This window comes from Vicugna pacos, chromosome 17 (assembly GCF_048564905.1).
Source record: "Vicugna pacos chromosome 17, VicPac4, whole genome shotgun sequence".
Lineage (NCBI taxonomy): Eukaryota > Metazoa > Chordata > Mammalia > Artiodactyla > Camelidae > Vicugna > Vicugna pacos.
This window is the reverse complement of record NC_133003.1, coordinates 25955283-25967948: the sequence shown is the minus strand read 5'-3', so window position 1 is coordinate 25967948 and position 12666 is coordinate 25955283. Positions and strand designations below refer to the sequence as shown.

General features: G+C 39.6%; 1 long non-coding RNA gene across 1 annotated transcript in view; it reads right to left on the bottom strand.

Moving 5' to 3' along the window:
- LOC140686576 (uncharacterized) overlaps positions 1-9685 on the bottom strand; it is a 69378-nt gene extending 59693 nt beyond the window's left edge. Inside the window, exon 1 of the long non-coding RNA XR_012060405.1 lies at positions 9613-9685. This is a non-coding gene — a long non-coding RNA (uncharacterized lncRNA). The remainder of the gene's footprint in view (positions 1-9612) is intronic.
- Between the last annotated feature and the right edge of the window lie 2981 nt (positions 9686-12666).

Sequence of the window (12666 nt, the reverse complement as noted above, 5' to 3'; positions counted from 1 at the left end):
ACCTCACAGAGTGAGGACAAATGCACTCATAAATGTGGAAACACTTCATGAACTGCAAAAAGCTGTGTCTTATGATGATAGTGCCAAGTCTTGTTGTTTGGCCAGTTTCTTATGCAGTCAGGTAGCATCACGTCTCAGAGATTGGAGAGTAGTCAGTCTGCCTGAGTCACAGGATGCTCTGATCTGAGGCTGGAAGCCCTCAAGAAGTGTCTCTGAGTATACTGTAAACCTAAGTTCCACCCACTGTTCCAAGTCATCACTCACTTTACAAAGCTGCAAACTCCTAGGACACAGTACCTTGTTGTTTGATCTAGCATTTTGTTGCAATAACCATTGGTTAAGTCCACAAAAGCTGGCTGCTCCCCTGGGACAGGGAAATCTCTGCAGACAGATTTTTGTGGGTTTATGGGATCTTCTGAAGGGGACCTGGCCAGCAGCCACTCTCCCTCTGCCTCCCCTCCCCAGGCTGACTCTGCCTCTATCAGCATGAAAAATGGGGAGTTGATTGGGCTTATATCATCCATAAGTTAGCTTAGCTGCCTAGGGGTCATTTGTCTAGAGCACGTATTCCCAAATCCAAGGGAGGGTTGCCATTCTCTTTTCCAGTGAGGTCATCCTGCCTGTCTGCAGCTTTGACATGTAGCTAACCAGGGTTCTCACCACAGGCTGCGTGGGAGCAGAGAAAAGAGCCTCCCATCTAGGAATGACAGGCCAACTTTGGGGCTTCCTTTCCCTTTCTCCGCTCTGTTCTCTTGGGCTATGACCTCTGCTCAGGCTGGGCCTATAACACCCTTAAGCCTCAAATGGAGGAATCTCGCTTGGCCCTGAAATACTCTTCCCCATGTGGGCCAGGGAATGCATTTTCCTTTGTAACTCATTTTGAAGCTTTGTGTTTCATGTGGTGTGGCTCACAGGGAGCTTTTCTTTCATTGATGAGGCTACTTGTGACTCTCAAAGGAAAACACAGGATTTGAACAAATGGGATGGTCAGCCACATGGCCTCTGGTGGCACTGTATGTAGAGATCAAATTGGCCTGAACAAGGACCATAAAGCTTATGATGTCAAGAACCTGAAAAGCTCTGTGCTGACCATACAGCTCCAGATCCCATGAAGAAAGGGAGATTTATTATCCATCTATCTATCTCGTGCCAATCTATGCTAACATGTGCTCATCTTCTTCACAATAACCCCACTGGTGGGCACACTCGGGCCCACTTTTGAGGTAAGGAACCTGAAGCTCAGAGAAGTGAAGGAACTCACCTAAGAACACAGCCAGGAAATCAAAACCAGAAGGGCCATCCTCACAGCCTCAACCTTGCACAGCTCACAGAGACTGCTGGGCTGTCCATTTACTCACTGAGCTCACAACCACTGAGCACTCTGTGCTGGCACACTTCCACATCCTGGGTTGTGCGTAGCACTGAGCAAAAGGGACCAGGTTCCCACAGACATGAACAAGCAACAACACATGCAGAAATTCCAGATGCTGGTTAGGACTTCAAAGCCTCAACAGTCAGGTGATCTGACAGGAAAGAAAAGCAGCTGGAGCCAGGGTGGTCAAAGCTGCCTCTGAGAGGGACTGGAGATCTGAGACCAAACGGTGAGAAGTCAGGCATGCCACCGTCTGCAGGAAAAGGCCAGCGAGCACAGAGGATCTGAGGATGTACAAGAGCAGAACAAAGGTGTGCGGGCCGGCCAAGTGGGCAGGGCTGAGTGGGAAGAGTTGTATTTGGAGAGGGAGCAGAGACCTAACCGTGCTCTTGCAGTCCACAGCCAGGTGCTTACATCTTATTCTGCGGGGGACGGGACACCATTTCGGGGGGTTTGATAGAGGACTTACCTCTCGTTCTAAAGAGATCACCCTACTGTCTGTAGGTATTATGGCCCCTGACAGATAAGAGAAGACTAGGAAGACCAGCAAGGGATTTGGCAAATACCGTGACTGAAAATTTTACACCTAGTTTAATTAATTTCATATTGTGAAATGGTTTTCCTTCAAATATGTAGATATGTATCTTCTGTTCTGGCTTAGTGTTTGAAATCTGTATCAACTACTTCATTCAACACACTGTACATTGGAAAAGTTCTCACTAGGGCTGGAGAGTCAGCTTTGGAGCTCAGCAGGGTGAGGACAGCTTCCTTATATTGGGGCTGCCCACAGAGCAGCAGCAACATGCCAAAGGGGAGGGCACCACACGAAGGGGTCAGAGCCTGGGCAGGGTGGGGAGGGCATCCACCTGGAAGGGCAGCCTGATTCAGGTGCTGAGTCTGAGCAGAGTGAGGAGCATTCTCATGGCCAGCCAGATGCAGGGAGTCAGAGTGCAGAACAGGTGAGGAGGGCATTCGTGTGAGGTCTGAAGCAATGGTGGTGGTGAGAGATTCTCTATATATGGAAAACAGATCAAGTAATTAAATATATTAAGGAAAATCTCTGTCAAAGGGAATCTCTGTCAAAAGGAGCTATAAATATAGAAGGAGAGAACACTAGCTTTCTAGAACCATGAGCCCTGAGATAGTGTGTTGAAATTGAAGATATTGGAGGTGTAAATTCATATATCTCAGCACATACAGATATGGAAGCAAATACAGATGGGTACATATGTTTGTGTATGTGTATTACCCATGTGTATGCATATACTCGTGTGTCCAAGCATGTATGGACATATTATACATGTGTCTATGTCTATATGCATGTATACATGTTTGTCTACACATAAATCCATACATGTACGTTTGATATGCATACATTTATACTCTAGCTCTGTCCACTGAGAGGACTAGAGGACTTGGTTACAGCAATAACCCATGCCTCCCACTTGGATTTTGACTTCTATATATCTTTCTCTTCTAAAAGGAACAGGGCTCCTTGGAGAATGACTGATTCCTGGGATGGGGCCAAGAAAGCTCAAGATGAACCTGGAACATCTTATGCCAAAATCTAAGAAAGTTCTCAAAGAATGGTGGAAAGGCCAAATGGACGTTGTAGATAGTTTGAACTGGCCAATGTGAAAGGAATTTGAATACCAAAATAAATAATGATAACTTGTTATAATATTATTGTATTAAATAAGAGACAATACTAGTAGAAAATAAATGAATATATTGAAAGTTTGATGAGAAATAAGCTGCTTACATAGTTTCAATGTAACTCCTTTAAAACATTCATTAATTGCAAGTAGGAAAATCATTATTTTATAGTGGATAAGATAATACCTTAATGAAATAATCAAAAGAAACATTATCAATAATGGGACAAACTGACATTGTCCCACCTGATTGGACGTAATGAGAATGCACCAGCATTTCTCTGATACACCTGCCAAAGACCCATGACCTGAGTCTGATCTGGAGGAAACACCAGACAAACCCAAACTGAGGGCATTCTACAATACAACTGGCCTGTAATCTGCAAAAATACCAGAGTCATGAAAGTAAAGGAAAGACTGGACAACTTTTCCAGACTAAAAACACAACTAAATCTAATGTGTGATTCTGAATGGATCTGTTTGCCAGAAATATTACTGGGACTATTAGTGAAACTTGAATGAGATCTGAGGGTTAGGCGATGGTGATGTGTCCTTGTTAATTTCGTGATTTTGACAGTTTTATGATGGCTGTATAGAGGACATCTTTCATTGTAGGAAAGACACAACAACAGAGAGATGAGGCATCAGGTTGGTGACTTGCTCTCAAATGGCTCAGAGATAAAGTTCTCTGCACTCCACTTGTAACTCTTCTATAACTTGTGATTGTTTCAAAACATTTTTTACGGAAAAATATAAATTTTAAACATGTAGTTTTCATTTACTCAAATCCAGAATCAAGCTGAATCTTAAACTCTGATAGATTATAAAATTTTAATCACTTTTACCCATATTTGTAGGCTGTTGTCATCTGTTTGTAAATGAAAAAATCATCACTTCAGGAGAAACTTTCTTTCTGTGATTTTAGCCTTAACCTATAAAATGTAACTCACTTTACCTCAAAAGTGAGCTAAAACTTAAAAAGAACTTCCCCATGAAGACAGGATGAGGATTACATACACACCATGGATTAAGACTGAGAAGCATATTAAATCTTAAAGTGCATACAATTATCTCATGAAAACAAAAAGAGATTTACAACTTTCTAAACCAATTACAACCTCACCTTGGGACAGTGGACTGAAGCCCCTAGAGAATAGATTCTGATTTTGTGGAGAGGATTTCCTCAGTGAAGGAAAACAGTCAAATAAAAATCACTCAGAAGCGCATGTTTCTTTGACATTTTCCTCTTCAGCATCCTGAAAACTATAGCAACTTTAAGCACTTCATGAATATTTTTAAAATTATATTGAATTGTGTTAAATTGTTTATGTTTATTGAATGCATATTCCTATAAAATAGGAATACTAAATATATATAGTTGAATGTTTCCTTAAAATAGTCTTTGGTATAGTGATCTGCAGATTTGGGGATTTTTATGGCTGAGAATCAATTCAGCAATTTAAACTGTAGGGAACTGCATAAAGTTTATGATTTTTAATTTTGCCAATTAAGGGCATAAAATACGAATAAAATAAACTGCTATCCCAACACTTCTATAATCTCACAACAAAGGTAGTCCTTTAAAGTAAAAAACATTGAACTTTTCCAAAACTTATACAAGTTTTCTTCTTTTATTTTCAAAACTGAGGATTGGTAGACACATTTTCATTGACAGACTTGACTGCCTAAGGACTGTTTGGAAACTTGCTATACCCCAGCTACTTCATTCTGCAGATGCTAGATTCAGAGTTGAGCTGGGACTGGCCTAAAGAAAGGCTGGCACTTAAGGAAAGACCAAGATCTTGCATTCAGAGCCCCTGAGTCCCAAGCCAGTGTGCTTGACACTACACCCAGCAGTTTGCTTTACACAGGTCTATCACTTCGATTTCCTTAAGCTACAATCAACAGAAAACTAACCTAAACTTGATTAAATAATAAAGGAGATTTATTGGCTCAGGTAATGGAAAAATCCAAATGACAGCTTCAGGCAAGGCTTAATCCAGAATCTCACTTGCTTTATATAGTCATTAGCCACATTGTGGCCCTACCAGTCATTTCAGGGAGTTTATGCATGGCTGCATAAAATTCCCAACCTTACACCATCAAGTCCAGAGGAATGGAAACTGTCTCTTGGTGTAGTTCCCACCAGTCCTGGAAGTCACACTTAGATGGCATCACATGCTTCTCCTTAAGTAAGTCACTGGTGCTATGTGAGTAGGAGAGGTTGATAGTTTAAACCAATCAAGGCTTGCTCCTGGAGTTTTAGAGTTGTGTCAGCTCCCCATAAACTACTAGGCTGGCAATGGGAAAGAAGTAGTTTCCCAAGGAGAAATTAGGATATTGTTTTACTAGAAAAAGATGAATGAACATTGGACAAAAAGATAAACACAGGTGCACGTTACAATAGGCTAGATAGAGATACTACTCTCCAGAAGCTTACTGTATTTAAAAAATGATTTTATGCCAAAGAGCACAGACTATGTCTAGCTTGTTAATGGCTATATCTCTAGTACCCAAAGTGGTACTGGTGCAGAGAAGGTCTACAATAAAAATGATGGAAAAATTAGATAATAGGAAAATACCAAAAAAAAAAATCAAAAACGTATTCATAATCCCATGGTCCAAAGATAATCTTACTCTTAAATCCTTGGGGTCATTCCTTCCTTTTTTTTTTTTCTATGTGAAATGCTTATAGTTATTTATACTTGGCAGTATGTTTACTCATAATTTTTACCTTGCTCTTATTTTTCCACTTAATATTTACCATGTACATATCTCAAGTCATGAAACTCACTCAAAAACACAATTTTTAACAACTGTAAAACTTTCAATCATAAGGATTCTGTGTAATTTATTCAAACAATCCTGGATTAAGAGGCATTTAGTTTGTTTCTAAAGTTTCACTATCATAAATAGTGTTGCAAAGAACATAAACCTACTAAATCTGTGTGTTTGTGTTTCAGAAATGAGTGATGGGTACCATATTTTTGTGAGCATTCACAGACTTGCCTTCACCTTGCATTGTAAGGTTTTTGCTGATTGATTTATTGTGCTGGTGAGGATAATGGATAGAGAAAAGAACTGGAAGACGAGAAAAGAGCGAAATTAATTTTTTAAAATAATTTAACTTCTACAAAATTAACTTCAAATAAAAAAGACAAGTGACTACTCAAGAGGGAAAGTTTGGAGGAGCTGGCTGAAGAATAGAGACACTGGATTTTAGAGAAGACTTGGGCGTGAGCAGCTAAGCTGATGCATGAGACTTTAGAAGATGGCTTCCTAGAGGATTCGTAGTTTTGCTGTGCATTGCACAGTACAGTTTCCCTTTTCCCACCTTCCTTAAAGGCTTCAAAAGAAGCCACACATATATAAGTCAGTGTTTTTGGAGTGGAGCTTACTTTTCTTTTGGAAGTCTGAATTTGACAGGAGATGAGAAATAGATGAGAAATCACCTTCTCCAGTCCCACCTTTTTCAGTTTGATATCCTTAGGAAAAGCTGCAGGAAGGGTGCTCCACTAGCAGCGAATGAAAAGTATGTTGTGTGCTCTTTTGATAAAAGCTCTTAACGTTTTGGGAAAGCAAATGTCCATGTGAATTTCTTTCCAGGCATTTCTGGTGTGGAGGATGGATTTTGCTGACTGAGCACAAACTCTCAACTGGGGCATCGTATGTTTCTTGAAGGTCTCGGTCATCCTGGTTTGGGCGAAGATCAAGAAGGGGTGTCGAGAACATACTTTGGCTCCATAGTTGGTCTGAACCTGGACTGCACTGCCTTACACACTTGGGTTCAACTATTTTTATTTCCTGGGGACATTTTGGATAGTTTTGCTAGAAAGAACCACATCAAAGCAGTTTGGGGAGGTTTTTCCAAGAATACAATATGGATATATTCTCCCAACTGTTCCCACAGTAAGGATGGAGGAAGAAGGCTATGAGGAAAGTCTCCACCTGCTCTTCCAAGAGCTCAGAAACACCTTATCCTGATTGTGCTGGTGCTGAGAAATACAGCACATCCTCTGAAACAAAGGAAATCACAGAGGTATCCTGGAAGAGTTTGCCTTGGCTTGTTTTTCTGTAATTTCTATCGCCTGCTCTTTGGGGAAACCCTAACACACCCCAGCAGGCCAATGACACCCACATAGCCTCCTGTTCTTGGAAAAGGCCAAGCAAGACAATATGTTCCATTTTGCTGCCTAGGACATCTGAGTCATTAAACCTCTTTCTAAAGTAAAACCCCACTAGCAATGTATGCCCCTTTCTAATCCGAAACAGCTTCACCTCAAGGCTTCCATGTTGAGGCAAAATGCTTTGGTGCTCTTGGAGCTCTTAGCCAGAACTGTTCTTCCTGAGACTGTTTCTGAGCCTTGCTTGCCACTAAGTGCTTCTTGTAAAATATGGTAAATGTAGGAACTCAGAAATGCTTTCCTTTGGGGAGGGAAGAAAAGAAGTGTTGTGTAAGATAGACAGCTGAGCACACATAATGATTGCCATATGTCAAAGGATCTCAAGCTTTTAAAATGAACTTGGGCAGTACTTTGCTAAGTGTTCCCATAAAACAACTGCTTTTATAGGTTTCTGAGGTCTTAGCAATGGAAAACATGTATTCCTGATCTTTCTGTATCTTGTTTAGTTTTACCATTCCTTTGTTTCAAGGACTTGGGGACTATCTCCCTTTGGCACCAACCAGAATCTGATCTGGATCATCCAGTAATGGCCCGTGAGTTATAAGGAAGCATTTTTCTCATGATTTTTCCCAATTTTAGTTAGCTTTTAAAATGTAGGGAAAATTGTCCTTTAAACCTTAAGAGCCCTGGGAGAAAGACTGATGAAAATCATGGCCAAGTGAACTGTTTATTTGGCTTCCTGTGTCTCTCTTCTCCTTCAGTGGGAAAATGAAGTGATTAATTTGACAATAAGGTAAAAATCCTTTGGTAGGGGGAATATACATAAATTAATAACTTCCTTTCTATCTAACTCTTAATTCTGAAAAATCCCCCATGAAGGCCTCCCCACAATCTAAAATATCACAGTTGGCTTCTGTCTCTTAGAAAGAAGTGAAGATTCTTTCAATGGCCCCAAGGGAGACTGGATCAAGTTGTTCAAATTGGGGAAACCGAGCACTCAGAGTGCCCCCCACGCTCTTTGCATACACCTCTCTGCACACTGCGAAGCACAGCTCTCCACCTAACAAAGACTAGGGCAGGTTTTGTGTGTGAAGGAGAATCCACAAAGTCCTTGTTCCCCTGAAACGTATGTCCCAGATTCAGAAAAAGAATTCAGAGAGTAGAAAAATCAGATCTCTATTTCCTTTATCAAGTGCTATTAAGGAGATAAACAGGAGAGTGGGCAAGGGGGTGATTAAAGGGTGAGGTCGAGAAGGCAGCAGAAGGAGATCTCTTCCGGAAGCTCAGATTGAATTGACACCTGGAAAGTAAATTAGAACATTCAAGATAGAAGGAACAAAAGGACAGAGGTTTAGAAAGGACTTGGCAAGGATTAAAGAATACCTGTTGCTAGAGCTGCATGAGAAAGGAGGAAAAGCATGAGATGCAGGTGACGATGCAGAATCATGGGGGCCAGTGAGACCCTGCTGGACCTTGTGGGCCATGAAAACTAATTTTGATTTCAGCAAATTCTAGATAATATTAAAGGCTTCAAGGTAACCTGAGTCCAGAATGGATCTTTGTGTTTGGGAATTGGAAAGCCACATGCCAATAAATGAAACTTGCATCATGAGAGGTGCCAAAATTGAGTATGCATAAGAAAGCAAAGGCATAGCACAAAAATACAATTGGAAACCGTCCCCTCTCACACACTGCCCTCTCTGTTTAACATCAGCTCCTGTCTCAATCCAACCAGTCAACATCTTTGTTGGGCTGTCTCATGTTGATTGTGCAATGTAAACATTGGACAATACAAAGCAAATACAAGGCAAAGTGATTGCAAAATGAAACTGCAAACTTTGCAAAAGATGCAAAAATATCTTGGAGTCCCAGAATGCTGAAGAATCAAGTTAGCCATACTCAGAGCCATGGACCAATGAGGATGGGGCAGAATTAAACCAAAAGAGAAAATCAACCACATTGAGAATATAAGTGGAGCTATAAATGAGAATGATTCAAATATCAAACAGTAAGAGAAATCTTCAGAAAATTTGTAAAATCCTTGAATAATTTTGAAAGAGAGGGACAGACACTTTATGACAATGTTACACAAGTTCAAGGAAAGATCAATTTTGCTATTAAACAATTTTGTCAGAACAACTGAAAAAAATCACTCAACTTACGTATTTTCTAAGACGGCAGAGTTTTAATCTACCCCTCTATTTCAATCTCTATTTGTTAAATGTTAAATATAATAAGCTTGTTTTTCATTAACTGTTATCTTTGTTTTAAAGCCCCAAGTAACTGTTTCTTACTTTATTTTGAAAATTTAGACTCTATTTTTGATGGATTCATGTTAAGTAGTATTTTTCCAGCATCAATTATCTTAGGATAATGAAGACCTCCTGTGCACACAGTTAGGAATGTGCTGTCTCTGCATATTAAGATGACAGCCCTGAGTCACCCACCAATGCCCAAGTACCTTGAGTTACTTCCTGGAGAGGGAGATGATGTTCCTGAGTATTCATACTCTCCCCTGATCCTTCATCCTGTAGAGGGGCTGTCTGGAAGAGGAAGAGAGTTGGGTCTCAGAGCCATTAGCTTCAGCCAAGTGAATTAATCAGCCATAGTCCAACCAGCAAAGGAAAGCGCTTACCCCCAAGAAAGAATATTTCTGCTTAGTAAGAGCTTTCAGAAACTACATTTAATGTATATGTCCTTGTCCTAGGAATTTTCAGATGTCTGGAAAACATTGTAAAGACTTCCCAGATGGAAGCTGTACTCCATTCAGGAATGGCATGGATCATACAAGTACTTGAAATTCCTTCCCACACTGTCTTTGAGAACATCTGTCTAGAGCCAAAACCTTAAATCATGATATACAAGAGGCTTGGGACCATAACCAGGGTTCTCTCCTGCTTACTTGTGTGATCTCAGACAAACAGACTTACCATCTCATTTATCGCAGCTATGAATACTAACCCCCTTATAAGGCAGATGTAAGAATTAAGGTGGACAGTGTATAGCAAGTGCTTAGCATTCTGTCTGGTCAGGAGTAGATCCACAATACATGTTCTCTTGTGGTAGTGAAGCAACAGTATCTGGAAAGACGTTACACCTGACAATTCAAACCTCACTGTCTATCACATTTTGAGAGCTGAAGGTACAAAACCGCTGCAAGGACTTTGTGGTCACAGTGGCTTCTTAGTTTACATTGCAGATCATGGAATGCCTTGTGTACCACAGCAATGCATTTCAACTTTATTCCACAGGTTGGAAAAGCCTTGGAAAAGTTTTAATTAATGGTTTAAAAAATAACTAATTATAACAATATTTAGCTAACATTTAATGAATGCTTATTATATACCAGCCACTGTTTATAGCATTTTACAGATAGTAATTCATTTAATTTCCACATAACCCTATAAGGTAGGGACTATTATCACTCCCTATTTTACAGATGAGAAATTGAGGAACAGAAGTTAAATGGGAGAGCCAGGATTTGAAGTAAGGAAGTATGATTTCAAAACCAGTGTTTACAACCATTAGTCTGTAGTATCCCATGGGAGTGTCAACATTGTTTTTGCATATAGAAGGGCCAAACTGAGAGGCAAGGATATGGATTTGGCTACTGAAAGAGTTCAGAGTAGACATGATGAAAGCACGATCTAGGCTCTGGTAGTAGGTGTAGCAAGACTTCAAAGAACCAGCTGCAGGCAGAAATGAGACATTTCTTGGTGTACGAGAGAACCTCAAGTAGGTGATGAGAAAGAAGATTTAAAAAGTTAATTTCTGACTTGGTTGACCAATTGGCTGACAGAAAGGCTTACAAACCTCAGATAAGGGAAAAGAGGATGTGAAGACGAGTCATGGACAAGACACAGGAGGTCTGAAATTCTCGGAAACATCCACAGAGAAATGTGGAAGCATTTTGTAAGACAGATAGATGCCAGAAATTCAAGAGAGGAATTAGTACAGTTTAGCTACTAAAAAAAGAAATCAAGACAACACACAGATTGTGAGAAAATATTTGCAAATTTTGTATCCTAGAAGAGATTTGTATCCAGGATATATAAAGTACTTCTGCAATTCAACAGCAAAAAGACAAAAAGCCCAGTTTAAAAAATAAGCCAAGTATCTGAATAGTTATTTCTCCAAAGAAAATATACAAATGGCCAATAAGTCCATGAAAAGATACTTAACTTCATTAGCCATCAGGGAACTGCAAATCAAAACCACCATAAGATATTTCATATCTGCTAGAATGGCTATAATAATTTTTTAAAAAGATAATAACAATTATTGGCAAGGATACAGAGAAACTGTGTTACTCATACAATGCTGGTGGGAACTTAAAATAGCACAGCCATTTTGGAAAACAGTACGGCAGTCCCTCAAAATGTTAAACATGGTGTTACTATACGATCTAGCAATTCCACTCTCAAGTATCTACCCAAGAAATACGAGAAGAAACCCAAATGTCAATGAACTGATGGGTGGATGAATGTCGCCAAGTCATACAGTGGAACATTATTCACCAATAAACAGGAAAGAAGTAATGACACACACTACGACATTAATGAATCTTAAAAACATTACACTAAATGAAAGAAACCAGACATAAAAGATTACACAGAATTCCATTTATATAAAATGTTCATAATAAACACTCTATAGAGACAAATAGTAGATTAGTGAGGGCGTAGGGATGGGGCAGAAAGAGGAGAAAATGAAGTGACTGCTAATGAGAATGGGATTTCTTTTGAGTGATTAGGTTGTAGTGATGGTTTGCACAACTCTGTGAATATACAAAAATCTATTAAAGGGTACACTTTAAGTGGGTGAACTGTTTGGTATGTTAATTATATTTCAATAAAGCTGTTTACAAAAATTAATCAGGTCCAACAGAACTAAATTCAGCAGTCTACATCTCTAACTGAATTACAGTGTTTGGACTTAGACGTTCAATTGATATATCAAGGGCAAACTTTATTTTGTCTCCCCCCACTGCCCTTTTTCTATTATCACCTACCACCAATGTTTTCAGTAATGGGTATGCTGAATTCCACCCTATAGTCTTTCAAATAAATTTTTTTAAAGATTCATGAATGATATATATGATTACAGAAAAGGCTTCAACTCTCATAAGTTGCTGGCAACCCACAAGAAAATGAGTCAAATTAATTTTAAACTGGCAATTTCAAATATTTACAGAGTCTGTTTAATTCCCACCGTGTCTGAAAGTGGTGTTCTGAAGGACTTACTGAGTCATGATTGCCTAATGGATCCAAGCATTAGGTTACTGGTAACTGGAAAGGACTCAACTTGAATTAATTTGAAACCCATAATCGTATGAGTTTACAAACAAAGGCTGTACTTTAATTCGGGTGGATTTAGACGTTTTCTTCCAAAGGCCTTGTCCTTTCAAGAAGGGCAGCACCTTTCCCCTTCCCCACACCAGCTGATTTCCTATCATCAGATCTTAGAATAATTTCATTCTTTCTAAAACCACAAGCAGGTCTCTTTCCAAACTGCA